The 8574-nt window shown below is 37.7% G+C and overlaps 1 pseudogene; it reads left to right on the top strand.

Annotated features, from left to right (window-relative positions):
- Positions 1-708: 708 nt before the first annotated feature.
- Positions 709-1290, top strand: LOC113771184 (annotated as a pseudogene).
- Positions 1291-8574: the final 7284 nt, after the last annotated feature.

Consider the following 8574-nt stretch of genomic DNA (forward strand, 5'->3'; position numbering starts at 1 on the left):
ACAATGATTCACAAGATACTTGGTACTATAAATAATGATAGGGAGAATTGTAATTTTGGTCCCCAATCTATAGTGTATGCGCGAAATTATCCCCAATCTATTTCGAAAATCAATTTTGGTCCCCAATCTATTCAATTTTGTACTAAAGTGGACAATTGACGGAATCTCTTCAATTTCAATCGGAATTAAGTCACGTGAGATCACGTGCCAGCACCTAAAACCCCTTTTTCAATTTTTTTAATTTCTAAAACATGTTTTTTAATATTTTCAGCTTTCTCTTGCCTTTTGTCTTATTAAACAAAGACTTGAAAAGCGTAATCTCACAATCCAAATTACTCCTCTTGTTGGCCGCCGCCTTCAAATCCCCAGAACCCACAGCACGAGTAAGAAGCTCAGCTTGGCCTCCAAGTCCAAGTCTCGTTCTTGCCTCCATTAGTAATAGAGATAATCTGCAATCAACACCGGAGACGGACCCAGTTCAACTCTTCTGCACAAACAACAGGAGCAGCAGCAGTACTACTTCATAAGCAAGCAAGCAAGCAGTTGAGAGAGAAGAGCGGATGATAATAATTAGAAATCAAAGGGATTATACGGACCAAATCATCAAAGGGATTATACTAGTAAGTATATTCTTTCCCTATTAGTCATTCTTCACCGTTGAACTGGAATGAGCATTCAATTGAACCACTAGTATATTATTGGTAGGTCATGCTTACGGCTAGAACAGACACTTCATCGATGACTATAGAATGGGCCTTGTCTCTTTTGCTCAACCATCCCGAGGTGCTAGAGAAAGCTCGAGCTAAATTGGATGCTCAAGTAGGAATTGATCGATTGGTCGACGAACATAATCTATCCAATCTTCCTTATCTTCATAACATTATTTCAGAAACACTTTGGTTGTACCCAGCAGCACCAATGCTTGTGCCACATGAGTTGTCTGATGACTGTAAAATTGGGGAATACAATATTCCGCGAGGCACAATTTTGCTAGTTAATGCATGGGCAATTCACAGGGACCCAAACATTTGGGATGATCCAACAAGCTTCAAGCCAGAGAGATTTGAAAGCTTGTAGGTTCAGCCATCAAAGCTGATTCCATTTGGGATGGGAAGGAGATCTTACCCTGGTTCTGGCCTAGCACAGCGGGTGGTGGGTTTGGCCTTGGGATCTCTAATTCAGAGTTTTGATTGGAAAAGAATTGGCGAGGAGGAGATTGATCTGGCTAAAGGGACAGGAGTGTCCATGCCAAAAGCCAAGCCACTGGAAAAAACGTATTTTAGAAATTAAAAAATTGAAAAAGGGGTTTTAGGTGCCGGCACGTGATCTCACGTGACTTAGTAACGATTGAAATTGAAGAAATTCCGTCAATTGTCCACTTTAGCACAAAATTGAATAGATTGGGGATCAAAATTGATTTTCGAAATAGATTGGGGATAATTGCGCACATACACTATAGATTGGGGACCAAACTTACAATTCTCCCATAATGATAACTCAAAAGTAGGGGAAAAAAAAGATTATGATATATAGACAATCTATATATTATTATCTAAAATTTGAAACTAATTGAAATATAATTCAAAAATTATAATACAACAAATTTTTATTACATGTTTTATAAGATTATACGAAAAGTACAAATATTTTTCTGAATAATCTTAAAATGCATACAGATATAGTAGTGTATTATAGAGGTATAATACAAATACTTACTAAAATACCAAGTTTTAATCATTAATCAAATTCACTGTTTTACTAATAGAAATTGCCATTTAATTGCAAAAATTTATCATTATTTCAAATAAACTTTCTAATACGAGTTTGGTGTAAGTTTTTTTAATTGAAATAGTAAATTTGTGCAATGAACTAGTAAATTTTAATCGTTAATCAAATTTACTATCTTATCACTAAACTTTACAATTTATCTTCAAAAACTTGCTATTTCTGAACTAAACTTATTCCTGCTAAAAATGTAAGTCTAGGATATAAAGTAGTAATTTATTCCTTTGAAAAAGTAAGTTTTATATTTATTCTAATTTATCTTTTGAGACATAAAATTACTAATTTTGGCAAATATTATTTGTACTCCCATCATACTCCCATTAACATTTTAATCACATAGTTTTCATTTATTAGACTATATGATAAAATAGTGTTAGGAGTGCAGATAATAAAAAATGGAGTGCAAATAATATTTTCCCTAATTTATTATGTCAATTTACTATTTCAAATGAGAAACTTACCACCAAGTTTTCAGGTATTATCCTATGTAGGTAAATGGATCTAATAGGTGATCAAATGATCCTTAAAAACGTGATAATCTGTAATATCAATAAAAAATATCTCCATCATTATTGGAGCATTTTTTCAAAAGATTGATAGCGCATAGTACTATAAATTAATGCATTGGTTGTCTTCACGATGGTTTATAATAATGATAATTAGTCAGTGTTAATTACTCTTTAGTATTGTAATAAAGGTTGCAATCAACAATATCCAAGAAATTCAGGAGCTGCAACTAATTAATTTCCAACAAGCTTCCAGAATGACAATGCCATATTTAACCAACATCCTTAGCTGTAGTTACCAAAAAAAAAATTTCAAAAAAAGAACACCCATTAATTGTATAATATATATACCTTAGGCACCACTCCCAAAGCATGTTGTATAACATATGCGTTAGACACCACTATGATAAGCCGTAAAATTGCAGTTTTTTTAACTTTTTTATCAGGGGAATCGTGGGCTTCCCGCAAAATTTAAGTTAAACCATCGTATCCCAACATAAAAAAGAAAAAAAATCTGCCAGTTGTCTTGAAATACTCTGCTGCATTGTTTGATAAAGAATGATCAAATGAAGCTATAATTTTTCTTTTTTTTTTAATGATGAGACCACAATTCAAACTACATAGCTTTATTCATCTTTAGAATTATGAATTGCTTCAAGTGATGTTATCATCTTGGAAGTTCCAATCTATCAAAGGATTCATTTGCCAAGAACACAAACAATTAATTAAACATGTACCTGACGTATACTAATAAAGAATTTCCAAAGATTGTAATTTGCTTGATATAATCACGTACGAAGTAAAAGTGCAGAGACATCATATGCTAAGCAACACGATCATGTGGATTCCCATCCACGATTAACTTTCCACTCTTGAGTCTTGAGCCATAATTAATTTATTAAAAACTTTCCACATAACGAATCATGAAATGTAAAAGATTAAGAAAAGTTTACATACAGACCTTGTCAACGAGAAAGAACAATTTTTTCTTGGTAGCTAGAAATGAATTATGTGACACCCGAAAGGCGAAGAAAGAAAATTTCTGGTTAGAAATGTTTTTGGAGAATCCGGCCGGAAATCCGGCCAGTTCTTGGCCGGATACCTGGCCGGATTGGCAGGGGTTTTGGAAAAAAATTTGATTTCGCCACTGCCACAAATTCGGCCAGCAATCCGGCCGGAAATCCGGCCAGATCTTGGCCGGATTGTGATGTGGCACCTCGGCAGCCAACTTTGACCGGCTGTTTTTCCTTCATTCTTATCTTGTTTCTTGGCTGAGCTATCTTCATTTTCCTCCTTGCTTGGCCGGCTGTTTTGAGAGAGAAAACAAGAGAGGAAAAACTTCATTTTCTACTTCACTTTCTTGCCCAAATCTTGAGTTTTAACCGCTAGTTTTGCAATCTACTCCATACAACTGTGCACTAAGGAAGTTTAAAGGCTTTGGTAGAGTCTTTGGTGAAGGGGAAGCACTAAGCTACCTTGTTTCTTGTGGTTATAAGGTGAGTTGCTAAGAAATTCCCTCTTTGTTCTTAATAAGGGTGGATTAGTGGTTTTATTGGCTAAATATGCTATTTTGTGGAAGATTTCATGATTTTAAGTAGAGTTTGACAAATTTCTGATTTATTAGTGAATTTTCTGATTTTATATGATAATTGTTGGTTGGTCATGGAATGATAGCTTGATATGGTGTCAAATGGAGCCTTTGTGCGTTAGTTGTGGTTGTTTGCGGAAAATTTCAGATTTGTGCGGAAAATTTCAGTTTTAGGGTTTCAAATTTGGGGTTTTCTTATGGTTGGTTATTGAGCTCTTAATTGGTTAAGATTTAAGGGGTATTGTGACCTAATTAGGTGTGTTGTATGGCCTATGATTTGTATGTGTAATTATGATTGAATTGAGATGTTATTGGTGATGTATTGTAGGATGGGAAAATAAGGAAATTAAGGGGAAATGCTGTCCAATCTTTGAGGGCATTTGATTGCTTTGAGTTTGAGTTAACTCTTGATATTTGTGATCTAGGGCTTGGACTTGATCAAGGAAATTGTCTATGATGGATGAGGTTCATGAGCTGTGGTTGGTGAGTAAGTCCACAACTATTTTCAAAGTTACTTTTCGAACTAATTCTTGCATTGGTTACTCGATTGCATATCATTTGTGTTTGTGTGTGTGCCATGACATGATTTGGCTCCATTGAGCTCTTGGAAAATCTTGTGCTCAGAACCAACGTCTCTCCACTGTTTATCTGGAGCACCGATGGCTCCCTTGTACTGTTTGACTTACTGAATCTGTTTGAGCGTTGGAGTTCTAAGTACGATGATTTCGCTGGCTCACAAGAGCAATAAACGTACATTTGATCATTGATTCATAATCTCATTTAAACACATTATTGTGAAACTGGTTGATTACCGATTTTACTGGTCACTCGCTGAGCTTGTAGCTCACCCCAAAATATTTTTCCCCCCTGTACAGGGCTCGAGGCAAAGGAAGCGCGTGTAATGAGTTATTAGTATGACCGGATGAAATATCTCTTGTATAATTTGAATTCGAACTCGGTCCACTTGTGGTATGTGAATTCAGGGAACTTTGAAAGTTGTAATATTTGAGATTGATATTGTACTTGTAATTATTTGAGAACTGAGGACTTTTGTCTTATTTGGGGAATTGTACCACTACTTGAGATTTGTAATGTATGTACGTATACGTTCCAAACTTGGAAAATGTGATTTCGTTTATTATTGAGGTTGTACCCTATGTTATCGGAGGTGAGTGATGAAATTTATTTGAGGACTGTAGTGAGTCCCGACGAGAGCTGGGTAGGCAGTCCGCCGTACTCTTTGGTTCCCCTTAGGGGGAGGTGGGGCTGTCACAGGTGGTATCAGAGCTTAGTCTTCAGATCTCTGTAGTGTATCCTAGGCTAAAGTTTAGGATACCGGACTGTGGGATTGGTTTGAAAGTTAAGCGACTACTTGTAGGGATAAAACCTAGAGCTGCTTCGTGTGGTCTCTGTGCAGAGTGAACTTGGGTCAAGCAGTATAATGGTCCTAATGTGAAAATGTGCAAAGGATTAAGTGCTCTAGTGGAGCGTAAGTTGGGAATCTTGAAAGTGTTAAGCGTAAGATATGACTTGGTTGATTTACGCTTGGGAGTGTACGACCTGAGTTGTACAGTTTCTTAGTTTTGGATTCTTATACTTGAGTACTCGATACTTTTCCTGAGGAAATGCTTGTGAATTTGGAAGAAACATGGTCTAGTGTATGATGATGTGAATAGGAATCATAAGTGAGTTTGAGATAAGTTGTAATGGTACAGGTTAGAGTACAGAGGATTTCGTATTGTACTTGAGACTTAATCGAATGAGGAGATTGAAATGATGAATGTTATCTAGGACTTGTCCAATAAGATTTTGGCTAGGGTTTTGATAGATTATGGTGGTGGTCGGAATTGTTGAGAAAACTTTTGGTTTTGTATCATTCTTCTAGTCTTCTTGCTTGATTAAAGTTTGCACCACCCGATTTGTAAGTGTTGGGACTTGAAATACTTGAACTGCCTGAGACCTACTAGGCTGAGCTCACTTGAGACTTGAACTTGTTTAGGCGAGTGTGCTCTTACGTACACTTAATGATTGTTTGAGAATGTGAATTGCTAGACAGAGGCTAGGTAAGTGTGTTCTTATTCATACTCGTGCTCCTTGAATTTGAAGTAATTGATCCTGCTTTTGAACTTGTATGTTTTATGTGTGGTTGTAGACCGGCTACTACTCCTCTGTAGCGGTTGAACTGAGCCTCTCTAGTGGGGCATTGCCTGTTGTGTTATCAAGCACCGCCATTCTTCTAGCGAGGCATGCCTGTTGTGTTATCAAGCACCGCCATTCTTCTAGCGAGGCATGCCTGTTGTGTTGTCTAGCACCGCCAGGGATGAACTTCTTGAACTGAGCCTCTCTGGTGGGGCATTGCCTGTTGTGTTATCAAGCACCGCCATTCTTCTGGCGAGGCATGCCTGTTGTGTTGTCCAGCACCACCAGGGATGAAATTTCTGAACTGAGGTTCTCTGGTGAAGTATTGCCGTTGTGCTAGCTTGTTGTGTTGTCCACCACCACCAGGGACGAATTCCTGAGACTCTTTGGTGAAGTATAGCCATTGTGCTAGTTTGTTGTGTTGTCCAGCACCGCCAGGGGTAAAATTTCCGATTTGAGGCTACGCTATGTCCTGAATTTTTCGAATATATGGGACTTTGAATCCAACTCAGGACTAGCTAGTTGGTTGAATCGAGCCCTTTTGCATGTTGTATCCGGTTACTCGTTTAGTTATCTATCGGATCATGATTACTAGATAAGTGGGATTAGAGTGATTCTTAGTACTTGACTGACTTTCGAGAACTATTTGGATCTGGTTAGTACGAGTAGGAATGTCGAGGACGACATTCTCTCAAGGGGGAGAGTTTGTGATGCCCGAAAGACGAAGAAAGAAAATTTCTGATTAGAAATGTTTTTGGAGAATCCGGTCGGAAATCCGGCCAGTTCTTGGCCGGATACCTAGCCGGATTGGTAGAGGTTTTGGAAAAAATTTTGATTTCGCCACTGCCACGAATCCGTCCAGCAATCCGGCCGGACCACGAATCCGGCCAGATCTTGGCCGGATTGTGACGTGGCACCTCGGCAGCCAACTTTGACCGGCTGTTTTTCCTTCATTATTATCTTGTTTCTTGGCTGAGCTATCTTCATTTTCCTCCTTGCTTGGCCGGCTGTTTTGAGAGAGAAAACAAGAGAGGAAAAACTTCATTTTCACTTTTTTGCCCAAATCTTGAGTTTTAACCGCTAGTTTTGCAATCTACTCCATACAAGTGTGCACTAAGGAAGTTTAAAGGCTTTGGTGGAGTCTTTGGTGAAGTGGAAGCACTAAGCTACCTTGTTTCTTGTGGTTATAAGGTGAGTTGCTAAGAAATTCCCTCTTTGTTCTTAATAAGGGTGGATTAGTGGTTTTATTGACTAAATATGCTATTTTGTGGAAGATTTCATGATTTTAAGTAGAGTTTGACAAATTTCTGATTTATTAGTGAATTTTCTAATTTTATATGATAATTGTTGGTTGGTCATGGAATGATAGCTTGATATGGTGTCAAATGGAACCTTTGTGTGTTAGTTGTGGTTGTTTGTGAAAAATTTCAGATTTGTACGGAAAATTTCAGTTTTAGGGTTTCAAATTTGGGGTTTTCTTATGGTTGGTTATTGAGCTCTTAATTGGTTAAGATTTAAGGGGTATTGTGACATAATTAGGTGTGTTGTATGGCCTATGATTTATACGTGTAATTATGATTGAATTGAGATGTTATTGGTGATGTATTGTAGGATGGGAAAATAAGGAAATTAAGGGGAAATGTTGTCCAATCTTTGAGGGCATTTGATTGCTTTGAGTTTGAGTTAACTCTTGATATTTGTGATCTAGGGCTTGGACTTGATCAAGGAAATTGTCTATGATGGATGAGGTTCATGAGCTGTGGTTGGTGAGTGATTCCACAACTATTTTCAAAGTTATTTTTCGAACTAATTCTTGCATTGGTTGCTCGATTGCATATCATTTGTGTTTGTGTGTGTGCCATGACATGATTTGGCTCCATTGAGTTCTTGGAAAATCTTGTGCTCAGAACCAACGTCTCTCCACTGTTTATCTGGAGCACTGATGGCTCCCTTGTACTGTTTGACTTACTGAATCTGTTTGAGCGTTGGAGTTCTAAGTACGATGATTTCACTGGCTCACAAGAGCAATAAACGTACATTTGATCATTGATTCATAATCTCATTTCAACGCATTATTGTGAAACTGGTTGATTACCTATTTTACTGGTCACTCCTTGAGCTTGTAGCTCACCCCAAAATATTTTCCCCCCTCCACAGGGCTCAAGGCAAAGGAAGCGCGTGTAATGAGTTATTAGTATGACTGGATGAAATATCTCTTGTATAATTTGAATTCGAACTCGGTCCACTTGTGGTATGTGAATTCGGGGAACTTTGGAAGTTGTAATATTTGAGACTGATATTGTACTTGTAATTATTTGAGAACTAAGGGCTTTTGTCTTATTTGGGGAATTGTACCACTACTTGAGATTTGTAATGTATGTACGTATACGTTCTAAGTTTGGGAAATATTATTTCGTTTATTATTGAGGTTGTACCCTATGTTATCGGAGGTGAGTGATGAAATTTATTTGAGAACTGTAGTGAATCCCGGCGAGAGCTGGACAGGCGGTCCGCCGAACCCTTTGGTTCGCCTTAGGGGGAGGTGGGGCTGTCACA

Source organism: Coffea eugenioides, chromosome 5 (genome assembly GCF_003713205.1).
Source record: "Coffea eugenioides isolate CCC68of chromosome 5, Ceug_1.0, whole genome shotgun sequence".
In the NCBI taxonomy this organism is placed as follows: Eukaryota; Viridiplantae; Streptophyta; class Magnoliopsida; order Gentianales; family Rubiaceae; genus Coffea; species Coffea eugenioides.